Source organism: Sebastes fasciatus, chromosome 18 (genome assembly GCF_043250625.1).
Source record: "Sebastes fasciatus isolate fSebFas1 chromosome 18, fSebFas1.pri, whole genome shotgun sequence".
In the NCBI taxonomy this organism is placed as follows: domain Eukaryota; kingdom Metazoa; phylum Chordata; class Actinopteri; order Perciformes; family Sebastidae; genus Sebastes; species Sebastes fasciatus.
Window position 1 is genome coordinate 27,814,560 of NC_133812.1, and position 14,114 is coordinate 27,828,673.

The 14,114-nt window shown below is 40.8% G+C and overlaps 2 long non-coding RNA genes across 2 annotated transcripts in view; one reads left to right on the top strand and one right to left on the bottom strand.

Annotated features, from left to right (window-relative positions):
• The window catches only part of LOC141756689 (uncharacterized), an 82,149-nt gene that overhangs the window by 29,783 nt on the left and 38,252 nt on the right, over positions 1 to 14,114 (bottom strand). The gene's annotated exons all lie outside the window — the stretch shown is intronic.
• On the top strand, positions 579 to 1,276 carry LOC141756275 (uncharacterized). The gene is made up of 2 exons (XR_012591429.1): positions 579 to 727; positions 832 to 1,276. It is a non-coding gene; the product is annotated as an uncharacterized LOC141756275 (long non-coding RNA).

Below are 14,114 nucleotides of genomic sequence, written 5' to 3' on the forward strand. Positions count from 1 at the left end.
CTTCGTTAGCGGATATTGAGCTCCACAATTTGTAACGACTGGAAACCTTTTTGAAGTTGAAATGTATTTAACAGAGTTTGATTGTTATCCACATGTTTATTTTTTGCTTTTTTTGCACAATACCTCATTTTCAAGCAGCACTCCTTGATTATCCCCACACCTACTAAAGTAATAGTGTTTATTGATCCCATCAGTCACAGCTGCTGCTGAACTATCACACATGTAAGCTTGTGTTAAAGAGGTCCAAAAAAGCCTCATCTGAATATGCTGTGAAATGAATTAAAGGTCACATATTATGCTCATTTCCAGGTTCATAGATGTATTTTAATGTTGCACTAGAACATGTTTACATGCTGCAATGTTCAAAAAACCCTTTATTCTTCTCATACTGCAGCCTGAGTCTGCCTGCCTCAGAGCCTAATTCAGCCTCTGTCTGAAAACCACTGATTCACAGCCTGTCTCCTCCCACTCTGCTCTGATTGGTCAGCGTTTTCTGTCAATCAAACTTCCTCAACAACAGCGTCACCCTCCCCCTCCCTCCCGGAGCAGCTCTGGAGAGAGACGAGTGGAGAGATAGCAGCTAGAATAGAGCTTATAAACCACTTTAAAGTTTATAAACCAGAAACTTCACCCAGCGCACGTTACCGGAGGAATCTGATCAGAAATCGGCGACACATGATGAACATCTGCGGTCCAGATTCCAGGTTTTCCTGACGGTTTCTCTCAGGTAAATAATGCTATTTATAGCTCTGTTAGTTAGCTCAGTGTTTACATTATGCATCAACTCTGTAAACCGTAAACATACACTCTGTTTTACGTCTGTCTTTACAGATCCATCTGTGAGAAATGACCGACAGAATCATCCCAGAGGAGAGCAGACAGCTGTGGGCAGATGGGAGATACAGAGCTAACCCGTTAGCATGTAGCTACATGCTAACGGGTTAGCTACATGCTACCGCTATGACACGGTGTGTAAACACAGCGACCATCAGGGTGGAAAATAGAAGATGTGAAACAGTAGTCAGTTCATTATTTCTGCTAAAAGATAAATGTATGGAAGATCAGAGTAATGGTATATTATTTACAGTAGTAGCTGTCTCTGTGTTACCATGACTACAGACCACCGGAGCTTAGCTTACCATAGTTTACCGGAGCTGAAGACTTTCTCCTGTACCATGTTAACATAACTAACTAACAGGTGAGATGATTACAAATGCTGTGAATAATTAATATTGTCATCTGTCAACTCAAATAAAGTTTGACTGTGAAACAGAAATGTGTTGTGTTGCTTACAAGTCACTATTTACTACCTGTACTCTGCTACATGCATGACATCAAATATATATAATATATAAATATCATCTGTTTAAACAGTGTAATTACATAAAGCCTTTGTGAAAGAACATGTTATATTTAGATGATGGGAGTACATGAAGCCTGTTCTGCTGGTTCTTGCAGACTAACAGTAGGAGCTACTTTGCTCAAGTTCGGTTGAGGAGGAGAGACAGTGACGCGCTGTGGGGCGGGGTCAGCTACTGAAGGTTCTCTCTGGTTCGACCAGGAAACCCTTACATGGCTTGCATTTCTCTAATGACGTCAGAAGAGAAGGAAAAAAAGCGATTTTTTTTTCTGCACCCATTTCCGGACAAACGGAGGAGGAGAAAAAGAGAGAGGATGGTCTTTTATGATACTATGGTGGCCTGTAGACACACTGGGGACAGATATTGATGTTTAAAAGACATGGAAAAGTGCATTTTGCATAATAGGTGACCTTTAAGAGAAACATGCATCAGTCTCATCACATCCTGTGTGCTCTGGCAGATAACACTTGATATTCCCTTCAGGCACAAAAGGAAACATCTGTTTTTTGGTGAATTGTGCAGAAGCTACAGTTATAGCATGTCAAAATGTGTAGAGCAGAAGAAGAAGAGCCTCGATGAGACCTTGGCTATCCTGTCTGCTGTGTGTAGAAATCATTTGGGATTTTGTGTTGCAGGAACTCCTTTCTTGAGCATGGTATGTAGGCTATTTTTGAAAGCAACACTCAAATCAGATCAACCTGCTCTCTTGATTCCTAAGAGTCAAAAGCCTGATTGTATTTCTTCCCTTCTTTCCAACCGAGTGGCTCTCGACGGCGCAACTAAAGTACGACCAAGGGCAAAGAGACTACAACCACACGATGAGAGGCTGCCAGCGGAGCAATGAACTATGGCTCAGCTGAGGTTGGAGCGATCAATTAATCTAATGGGCAGTCGTCGTGACTCCACCACGTCTCTGTAGCAGTTATGAGTTTCAATCATCAGAGGCTGCAAAGTCAAATAAAAGACGTGTCTGATGATAAACATTCATCTTCATCAAGATGAATCAAGAAGCAAAAGATGAGTTTATTTCCCGAGAGATGGAATATCAGCTCAAACAACAGTACAAGAAACGAAGACAAAAGGTGGTGTAATCTTTCAACACTGTGGGAGCAGAGAACGGTGCAGATCGTGTAAGAGGGAAGATGAATATGGATGAAGTTATCGGTAAGAAGGTATCTCTGTATGTTTAAGAGAAGTCAGAGAACAGGTGGATGTGTGCGTTTCCAGTGGCCGTACAGTTTGTCCTCCCGGCACTTGAAGTTAAAAGTGACGCTCGGGTGTGTTTGCTGCCGTCAGTGGGATTAACGGGAGCAGCTCGAGCGTTAATATGAATCCACTCTGACATCTTGTAAGGTCGTTGCCGCTGTCTGGAGACGGGAGGAGTGGTATATGTTAAAAGGTCTCAGCGCCGAGCCGGCTCCCAGGGGCACGATGGTGAAACAAAACCCAGACATGCATTTATACATGCCCACGCGTGTATTCCCACAAGTCATACATACATTAAAGGAGGATGGACTGAAACGATACTTCTACACAAACGGCTTTTAATTTAGTTTCAAACCATCACTTCCATTTTGTGTTCACTCCACCGGAGCTCGACTGAGTAAATATTTGACTTTTCTTCACTGTTGCGCTTCGTATGCTTGACAAGATTCACACCTGGGAGCTGCTGGGTGAAACCGCCGCGATCCGTCTGACACTATTTAAAGAGTGTCTCTCTCTGCTGCCGGCTTTTAGGCTCTTGAAGGGCAACACCAGCGAGCAGGACTGTGAAACCAAAGATGCTGAAAGATTCAATAAGAAGAAGGTAAAATAAAGACTTGTTCCTCTTTACTCACAGTGTTTTCTCACATCCCTGCTGCTGTCTTCAGTGAACAGATACGAGTCCACCACTTTGGTCCAGACTGAAATATTTTGTAGAGCAATTCATGGTGCCCAGATGATGAACGCTCCTGGGTTTGGTGATCAAGCGCCACTGTGTCTTTGGCATTTTTGGTTTTCAGCGAAAAGACTCAACAACTATCGGATGGATTGTGATGAAATGTGGTTCATCATCCATGTTCCTCTCAGGGTAATAACTTTGTTGATCCTCTGACTTTCCATCTAGCGCCACCGTCAGGTCAACATTTTACTTTGGTTTATGACCAAATACCTGCAGAACTAAAGACATTCCCATCAGCCTCAGCTCGTTACATGCATACAGTCTTTTCAAAATAAACTTAAAGGAACATCTTCCTTTGGCAATAAAACGACTTAGGTTTAGGAAAAGATCGACTTATTTAGGATTAAGCTACAAAACTACTTAGTTAGGTTTTGGAAAAGATGGTGGTTTGGGTTAAAATAACTACGGAAGTGACGTAACTCCAGTATAGAAGTTATGTAACAAATAAATCAACGACTTCCGGTTTCACACGGGACATGAACGCCGGTCTCCTGGGCAAAAGTCCGGTGTTTTTTGACCCACCCATCCACCCCGATCTCCTCCTCTTTATACTTCCCGGTTCACAATTACATGGATTACACAAAAAATGTATTTCATGGGATATACACGAAATACGGTGGATTACTTTTTGTAGGTATAGCTACGAACTGTATGTAATGTATGTTAAAAAATGACATGTATGGGAGCTTTATTTATTTATTTTTCATGACACAACTGTCACTGCATCCCAAAATAAAGGAGTTTGAGCAGACACCCCTTGTGCTTCAGTTCCAGCCAGATTACACATCATTGACTAATTTCTTGCTGTAAACTGGTGTTGGATCTGCCGTAAATAATCCAATCTAATACCTGCTGAGATCTGCAGGAGCCAGCCACTCACAACCTCTTATAATATCTTTGCGGAGGCAACGTTGGTTTGGTTTATGATACAACAACACTGAGGAGTGGATTCACAAAAGTACTACTAGTACGGCTTTGCTGCAGCTAAACCTGCACAAATACGACAAGAAGAAACGGTGCTATACCAACAGCACCTAAACGGTGAAATGCACCTCTAACTGAGCTGCTAAGCAAACATTAAACAGCAAACAGCGTCTCGGTGCTCCTGCACTATTTGCACGTATTTAATGAGGTAATATGGAGACATTAACACATCAACATCAACCCGTTTTCTATGCAAATGAGCCTCATTGCAAAAACAGTCCAATTCAGAAAGACCAGAAATGGTAGCCACACGCAGTTACAGTGAAATTATTGCTATTATGACATTATGAAATTATCGTATTATGATCTTATTCATACAGCAATACAGGTGGGACTTTAACTACTGTTTATTTTCATCATCAATCATTCATTATCTACTAATCAAATGTGGTTTAGTCTATAAAATATCAGATGCTAAAGGTGACATCCTCAAATTGTTTGTTTTATTGGACCAACCGTGCAAAATCCAAAAGATATTCAGTTTACAATTATTTTAATTTCATGGTTTATTTGATAGGGACGAATTCAATGTACATAGACAACTTAAAAATGGCCATCTGATGCAAGTATCATAGTGCTTATAGCGGATGCTAATTTGCAACACCCATCCCTAGAAGGGCTTTTTGTGAAAATAAGAGATTAAAAGTGGAATGAGTACAGGAAAAATAAATAAATACAATAAAGCAACACATTTAAAAACATTACATTTAAAAACTAGACCTAAGTACAGGTTTGTCGCTGAATTAAACAGGATTTGGTTGCTCTCTTAAAGGTACTATATGTAACAATTTACATGTATTAATCGCTTTGTATTGCCATTGTGTGAACAGATTGTAATGTAACTTAAAACCTGAGACCTTCAGTGATTTTCTCGGTTGCCTATAACAGCCTGTGGACTGATTTCTATGTACTCAGGATTTCTATGTACTAAAGACTCTGGACGGTTTTGCTTCGTAACGATAGCTGATGAAGTAATTTGCAAATTGTAAGCTAGTTAGTATCATGGAGATTGGACATTAACGGTGATCTATGATTGTAATGTCACGTCACTGTTTTGGCGGATGCCCAGGATGATCACTCGCGCCTACGGAGTGCGAGCACGAGCAACAGGACGCTGGCTGCAGTTCACTTAACGGCCACTGGTGTCATTAATAACAAGGACTTTCTAAAAGTTACATATAGTCCCTTTAAAAGTGGTAAAATTCGCAGCAAATTTCAAGTGATCAGGTAGCGAGTTCCAAGACTTCGCTCCTTTCACAGAAAAAGCTGTCTGAGCAGAAGATGTTTTGCAGAATGGAAATTTACAATTGCCACTAGAAGCTGCTCTGGTGGATCTGCTACAGCTCTGTATAGTCTCATGACGTATTTGCAGAAAGGCCGAAGAGCAAATCCGTTCAAACAATTAATTATATTATATATTATCTCTCATCTATATTAATTATATGAAATGGAAACACAGAACGGCAGCAAAATTCTCACATCAAAGGAAGAAACTGGAACCAGAGCAGATTGACATTTCTTGATGAATGACTTCATTAATAAATCATCAAGGTGTTTTGTTGATTGATGGTTTAACTGACCCTATAAACAACAGGACTTTTATACAATTCATCATTTTGCCCCTGAGCCCTTCTCTTCAATCATCAATAGCCCACACGATCGTGTCTTACATCTAAAAGATGAGATGAGATGTGAAATAGAACTGAGATTCTGTAAGAAATATGTCAGATCATAAACTGGCTCTGGCTCTGGCTCTGTAAAAAGCTTTTTTTCTTTCTTTTATTGATTTCTGCCTCCCTCCATGTTCCTCTGCGCCACCATCCAACCTCCCTGAAATACCAATCAGCCGTGGTCAGAATCTTTATCTTTTCATCTTTCACTTTAAGGTAATTTCAGTCGGCTAGTTGTGTAAAAACCTGAACGGAGGTTATGTGAAACACTGCAGGTCACGCAGTGCAGATAGACTCAGAAAAATTAAAGGACTTTGTTTTGGACTTTCTGGCTCAACGTGAAACAGAAATATGAAACTTTTTCAAGTGTTTCAGACGCCTGTCGGTTCTGTTCTCAAAGCACACTTTTAAAACCAAAGTGCAACACAATCATGTGAAATAAATAAGAGCACTTCAGTGAGCAACAAACAGACAGTCTTTGTTCAGACGAGAGTCCGGACTGTGTTGTTGTCCGAGGTCTCTCATGTGGACGATGAAGGATTAAAAGTCCACTCCGCCAGACAGACGGAGAGCCGGTGGATTAGCAGAGATGTTCAGTGAACGCGACTACAGACACGTCTTCTGTTTCATGTTTTGATTTCACACTTAATAAAGCCAGACTGGTAAAGCTTTAAATTTATGCAATATGTGGGGGGTGAAATATGTTCTGTGTATGAAATTGAAATGTATAACTGCATAAATTTAAAGCTTTACCATCACCAAACTGCACCTTATGCAATCAAAATGCATTAGGTACTTTTTTCCATATGGTTTGGGGGTGTCCAAGGGTTGCAGAGTTCTGGAAAAAGGTTGCAGAGATGCTATCAAACATATTGTCAAATACAATTCCTTATTCACCTGAAGTCCTGTTACTTAATGACAGCTCCAACCTGGAACTCTGTGTTAAGCAGAGACGTCTCTGGTTAGCTGGCCTTACAGCTGCAAAACGACTAATAGCTTGCAGATGGAAAGCTCCACATTCTGTCAATATACAAAGATGGCTTCTTGACTTCTTAGATATAGCAGGTATGGAACACTGGGCTGCAAACATGCATTTGGCAAAAAGGGAAAATATATCACATTGGAAACAAGCAATCACTACAATTAAATCCTTCATATAATTGTTCTCCGTGTCCCAAAGGTCTAGGGTGGGTGGGATGGGAGGGAACCAAAAGGGAGGGATTCGGGGGTGGAGGGAGGGGGGCGCAGAAGTTTTTATTTTAAATGACTTTTTGTTGTTGTTTGTTGTTATTTTCCTTCTTCCTGTTTGTTTGTTTTTTTGTTTTTGTTTTTTCATTTTCTTTTTTCTGTAGCTGCTTGCCAATTCTGTATTGATTAGTACATGGAAATTTGTGATTATATATATATATATTTTTTACTCTATTGGTGATCTATCAATTTGTAACCCCACCCTATGTAATTTTGCTTAAATACCAATAAAAAATTGATCACAAAAAAAAATAAAGCCAGACTGAGCTGTAATTATGTTGATACACTTTACTTTCATCAGATTTCACACTGTGCAGAACAAAAGCAGACTAACATTAACCTCAGCCGCGATGCCGGTAAGTGCGTTTCTCTTTTCCAGGAATTTAACGAGTAAAAAGGGAAAAAGTAAACCTGTTTCTGAGCTTTACATTTTGAAATGAGTCACTTTTATGTGTCATTGGATCATTTTCTTTTTCATTTGACATGGACTACTGCTGGAAAATATTCTCATATCGCTGCTAAATATGTTGAAAGCTTTGATATTTGTCTGTTGCTGCTAAATACAGTGTGTCTTATGAGATACGTTACAAACTTGGCTCAGTAATACCACTTGGACAGGAGTTATACTCTCTCTTCATGTCATGATAGGAGGCAGAAAGAAGTCAGAATCATAGTCAGCATGCACAGCGAAGGAGTGTGACAGCATCCAGTGAAGCTTTTGCACATTGCCATTGAACTGTCCCTGTTCAAGCAATTAAAAGACCACTAGCTGGGACGTGTCCCCGTGAACCAGAACTATCTCTGTTAAAGTGTGTATATACTGTATATCTGTGAAATGTGTGCGTCACAGTGTGTTTGTGTGAGTGAGTGAGAGAGTGTGCAAGAAGTGTGTTAGTAGCAAGCGTGAAGCGACACGTCGCAGTGTTCATGCTGGGTCTGGATCGGTGATGAAGACTGATAAGTGTCTGTACTAAGTTGCATGTTTCAGGACACCCCTTGGACCTCAGCATGTGCATGCAACATGCTGAGGTCAACATGCTATAAAAAAGGTTGTCAGAAGCAGTATTTCAAACATACATATGAAAAAGGTACAGACCAGGGCTAAATATAGGGACAAAACCAGGAATCAAATATCTGTGAAGGCCAGGCTAAAATGTGTGTATATTGGCCCAAACCAGGGCTAAAACCCAAGAAACCTGGTCCAGGGTCCAGCACCGCTAAAATACTAGTGAATAGTGGACCAATCTGTGACAAAAATAATAGTAAATATTGAACCAAGCTGTAGCAAAAATACTAGTGAATGTTGGATCAAAGTGGAGATAAAACACCACAGAATATTGGACTAAACAAGTATTAAAACCTTAGTGAATATTGGACCACCAAGGGTTAAACACTAGTAAAAATTGGACCTAACTGGGGCTAAAACACTACAGATTATTGATCCAAACTAGGGTTCAAACACAAGCAAATATTAGACCAAACCATAAATGACCAAATAATTGGACCCAAACCATGGCTAAGAAACAGAAAATATTTGACCAAACAACACTAAATAAAGTCCTGTTAGAGAAATAAACGAATCACAGTGCAGCTGAGGAAAGAGCAGCCGGTGCACCTCCAAAACATCCCGAAACTGCATATCAAACAGCGGACCTCGCCAACATGTCTATCCGTCCTCCGGTACACTGTGGCCGGCGCACAGCAGTGCGGCTCCTCGGTGCAGCAGGAGGAGACGGTGAAGAATGGTAAATGATAAATGGACTTGCATTTATACAGCGCTTTTCTAGTCTTCCGACCTTTACACTACATGTCATCATTCACCCACTCACACACACATTCATACACTGATGGCAGCTGATACCAACTTTGCCCATCAGGATCTAATCTAAATACACACATCACACACGTTAGTAAAAAGGGCTTCAACACACAAAGGGGCTTTAAATCAAGCTTGTTAATTATAAAGTCCACCTGGCTCATTAGCTAAACGGATTATCTACACACAGTTTTTAAAGCAAAAAGTTATTTTATCCAACATTTAACGTTATATTATCACTATCATTTAAACACTAAATGTGAAACACTGATCAAATAATCATAATAATTGAGGCGTTTCAATAAAGGAAATTGAGATTTTCATTGTGAATAATCTTCTCTCCGAAACGATAACAATGTCTAATATTATCAGCATGTGCAACAGTTATTTAAAGAACAAACTGTTCATGTTGGGAGCGATGCTCTGTGATTACAGGCCAGGTGTGAAGAGATGGAGAGGGATTAAGTGCTTACTGCTCGTGTTTCCAGATGAATAATGTTTACTCCTCCGCTACGTCCTCTCTAAGTCTTCAATGATCCGGTGTTTGTTTGTACTGATGCACCCTAAAGTGGAAACATAACGACTCTTCCATTACAGTTTTTTTTGCCACATACTGTAGGAGCTCTAAAAGGTACATAACTTCGGTTTTGCAAGGCGAACCCTATTTTCCCATTTGTTTGTGTCTAAGTGACAAATGGGGGCAACAATTTTTTAAATTGCTCCGGCATGATTGAGCGTCTCGGCAGCTTCAGGCTAAGACCGTTATTATAAGTGTCTGACAACATTATGGAGAGAACCCTACAGACGAAATAAAAGCTTTTTCCTTACCTTACCTTTTGCTTTCTGCCGTCTGCAGCGCTCTCGCTAAACACTCGACCAATTTCTAGTGGAAAAGTAACAGCTACAAATTCGGTCTGCTACTTCAGCACCACGGACAGCGCCATGGATTTACCAATACACAGCACGGTTAGGCTAGAGAGTCATGGTCGGGGCCATATCCTAACTTACTGATATTTCAGAGTCATGGTCGGGGCCATATCCTAACTTACTGATATTTCAGAGTCATGGTCGGGACCATAGATTCTAACGTACTGATATTTCAGAGTCATGGTCGGGGCCATAGATTCTAACTTATTGATATTTCAGAGTCATGGTCGGGACCATAGATTCTAACGTACTGATATTTCAGAGTCATGGTCGGGGCCATAGATTCTAACGTACTGATATTTCAGAGTCATGGTCGGGGCCGTAGATTCTAACTTATTGATATTTCAGAGTCATGGTCGGGGCCATAGATTCTAACGTACTGATATTTCAGAGTCATGGTCGGGGCCATAGATTCTAACGTACTGATATTTCAGAGTCATGGTCGGGGCCATAGATTCTAACTTATTGATATTTCAGAGCCGTGGTCGGGGCTATAGATTCTAACTCTGAGATGTTTTCATTGGGCCTCCTATTAGTTAGAAAACAGTGTTCCATTACAGTTTGTGGAGAAACAGAGGTTAACTAAGCCCTTTCTGTCCCTCTGGACACTGTGGACAGGGTCATTGATAAGGAAAGAGTGTCCACTCTGACATTTATTTAGCGCTCGTCCCTCAGCGTTTTTTTCCTATCAATGGTGTGTCCTGAGAAGAAGAAAATGTTTCAACCCCGAGGAGTCAGCCGCTGCTGTCTGACCCTTGTGATGTCTTAAATATTTAATAGACTGCACCTGCAATATTTTCTCCTGCTTTTGAAACAGTTTTCATGAATTGTTCATTTTATGTGGAGAAGCTGAAGGACAGATTAAACGTGTTTCTCTCTTTTGCAGTGTAGATGCAACAACTAACCTATTACAGACTCACATCCTGATGAATGCATGCAGAATCTTCTCTTTCACAGCACAGGTCTACAGCGAGAAAAGGAAGTTCAAAAGTCAGAAATGGTGACGTATGAAATTTTGTGAATGACGGAAGCTCTGACCGGCTGAAGCTTTATGAATGAATATAATATATTTTGCAACTAGAGAAGAGGTAAAACACGTCAGAAGTGTCTTTCAGATTGCGACCTGGTTTCACGGGAAGGCTTAGAAATACCACGACATTCAGCGTGTCATGAGTACGCATTTTTGCGCGTCATTTGTCAGCACATAAACGTCCACAGTTAGGTTGAGGCGAGAAAACTACCAACTAACGTATTTATTTTAACTCTGATCACGATTTTTCTTGAACCTAAACAAGTAGTTTTGTTGCATAAGTAAACCTAAAAACTAAGTAAACCTACGTTGGAAATTTATTTTGAAAAGACACTGTATGCATGTAGCAGCGGAAACTGTATGTATCCTCTGACCACGGAAGTTTATTTTGAAAAGACGCTATGCTACGAGCGAAAACTGACGCTAGAGGGGTACCTCAACCCGGTCTCATGGGAAGGCGAATAAATAACACATTACACGGACATTCTGCGTGTCATGAGGACTCATTTTAGCCTTTTGGCGGGCCATTTGTACACCGTTTTTTCGCATGTTATTTGTACGCCAAACTACTTAGGGTTATGGAAAACGTCATGGTTGGGCTTGAAATAAGTAAACTAAGTAAAACATGTACGGAAACAACGTAACACAAATTCAGAAAACACGTGACAAACGTCACTAACGAAACTTATAAAACGCCGGACATGAACACGGGTCTCCTGGTTAAAAGGAGACCCATCAACCTCACCGCCCTGCCAACATAAATGATCTTTCTCTCTTTTTATTCTCCGTCTCTAACTCTCACCGCAGCATTTATACGCGGATGTGTTTACATTGCAGTCATTACAGGATACATGGCGTACAAATGACATGCGGAAATCACGCTAAACGTCTTGCACATTATTATTGTCATGCAAACAGGCGTCTTCAACGAGGTAGGTGATGCAAACTAAATGAAAAATAAAGTAAAATGCATGCAAAGCAATTTCTATTGTATATTTTGTCAACCAGGAAGAAGGCCTTTCTGTACTGAAGTTCCAGGCAACAGAAAAGCTCAAATTTCTCCACCAATCTTTACTTTTTGCTCATCTTGTGTCCTGAATATAAACGTTTTCACTGCTTCTTTTCCACAGTGTAATGTAGGCAACCTCTCACATCAGCTGGTCCCCCAGTGGACACACACACACACACACACAAGCCTCAGTAGTGATGAAGTGTTTGGACAGACTGCTGCAGAGATCCATACTACAGTTTATTTACTTGGGCCAGCAGCCCAAATATTAACAGCACGCCACGTCAATACTTGTTTTGGACTCGTTTCAGATGCTGTAAAGCCTTCTGGTTCTCCCCGGTGAGGTCCTCAACAGATGGAAGTACAATGTACAAATTATATTACTAAACCATCGCTACTCGACTATGACTTTACAGCCTGGAAAAATTTATAATAATATCATAATTGAAATGTCATTACACCTCCACCAACGATTTCACACTAGCAAATTTACTCAGGCGAATTTTAGAGAAACTTTTGATACGTCTCAAAAAAATAAATCAACACGTTCTCCTCTCAACTCGTCACATACTGACGCTTTGTCAGACCCCTCGGCGCCACTTTTCGGTCGCAGTAAACACGTACTTTATGTTGTGAATTAAACAAATACGGATGCTTAGGTTTAGGAAAAACAACATGGTTGGGCTTAAAACATAAGTTTTACAGTGAAAATGTTGTGAACACGGGACAAGAACGAAGAGCTGATCGTAAAGTGAAAGTAAAACGTAACACCCCTCATGCCCGTCCGGTGTGTCTCTTTTGCTCTTTAAACTACGTCACCGCAGCACTTCACCTCAGCTTTTACTGCTGCCGTGGATGGGTTTACATTAGAAAGCCCGGTGCGTCTCATACCGCCGCTAAAGGGTACCTTGTGCGATTTTGAAATAGATTTTGAAATGCCAGTATAATTTTTTTTGCTTCATTGAGTCTATGCAGAGGAAGAAGGAAGTCACCGCTTTTATTGTTGTAGTCTGAGTGACGTGACGTGACGTCATATCCGTTCCGATTCCTTGTTCCTATTTTATATTTCATTCCATTTAAATTGTTCATATATTGTTTCACTTTTGTTTTGCTTTTTTTTACTGTGTTGTATCTTGCCTTTTTGTTTTTATTGATTGTGTGAGAGGATGTGTGTGTTCTTATAAATCAGTAGGTGTGGCAGCGAACGCTTCAGGGTGTCGGGTCAGGACACTATTTCATGCTCAGGTGTGATTGTAGAAGAATAAGATGCGGAGTCCACGTGTATGGTTACGACTATTTATCTCAGCAGATAAAGCAAACAAAACAACGGTGTGTGGTTCTGTAACAACAAAACACAACAGTAGAGTGATTAGAACGAATAGTGAATAAACATTAGCAACAAAAAGTGAGCCTAAAATAATACAGGCATCAACATAGAAAAAGGCTTACATACAGAGTTACTAATTATTAATGCTAGTCTAATATATATACATTAAACATAAACTCACATTTTGCATGGACGCACACTGAAAGAAATGTCCAAAGTTCAGCCGTCCTCTCCTTAATTGTGTTTCACTCTCAGTGCTGTATTGGGGAGCCTGTTCAGTGCAGGCACACTGGTGGCACATGCACAGCGCATGATCGGGCACAGGTGATTGGGGGAGGAGACATGCACACCGGTGGCACATGTACAGCGCATGCTAAAGAACAGGAGTTAGTAGGAGGAGGCATGCGCAGAGGCATGGCCTTTTTTACACTGATGCTTCTTGTTTCTGCACTATCACCTTTTGCTGCAAATTTCCCCGTAGTAGGACTAATAAAGAAATATCTTATCTTATCTTATCTTCAACCAAAACAAACAGCAAGCGGCCGCCGCGAGCCAAAACGAGAAAGTAGAAACCGTTGGAGGGTCGTCGTGGATACGACCTGCACCCTCACATGTTAAATCCAGCGTGGTAAACACTACACATCCAGTAAAGGATGGAAACACTTTGGGTTTCACACATTGACAGGAAAAGCAGAGCTAGACATCACGGACAGGAAACGTTATCGTATCGCGGTAACGTGGCGATCAAGCTGAGCGTATGGAAAGGAGGAGCAGCGGGTTCATTACTGTCGACTATCTCT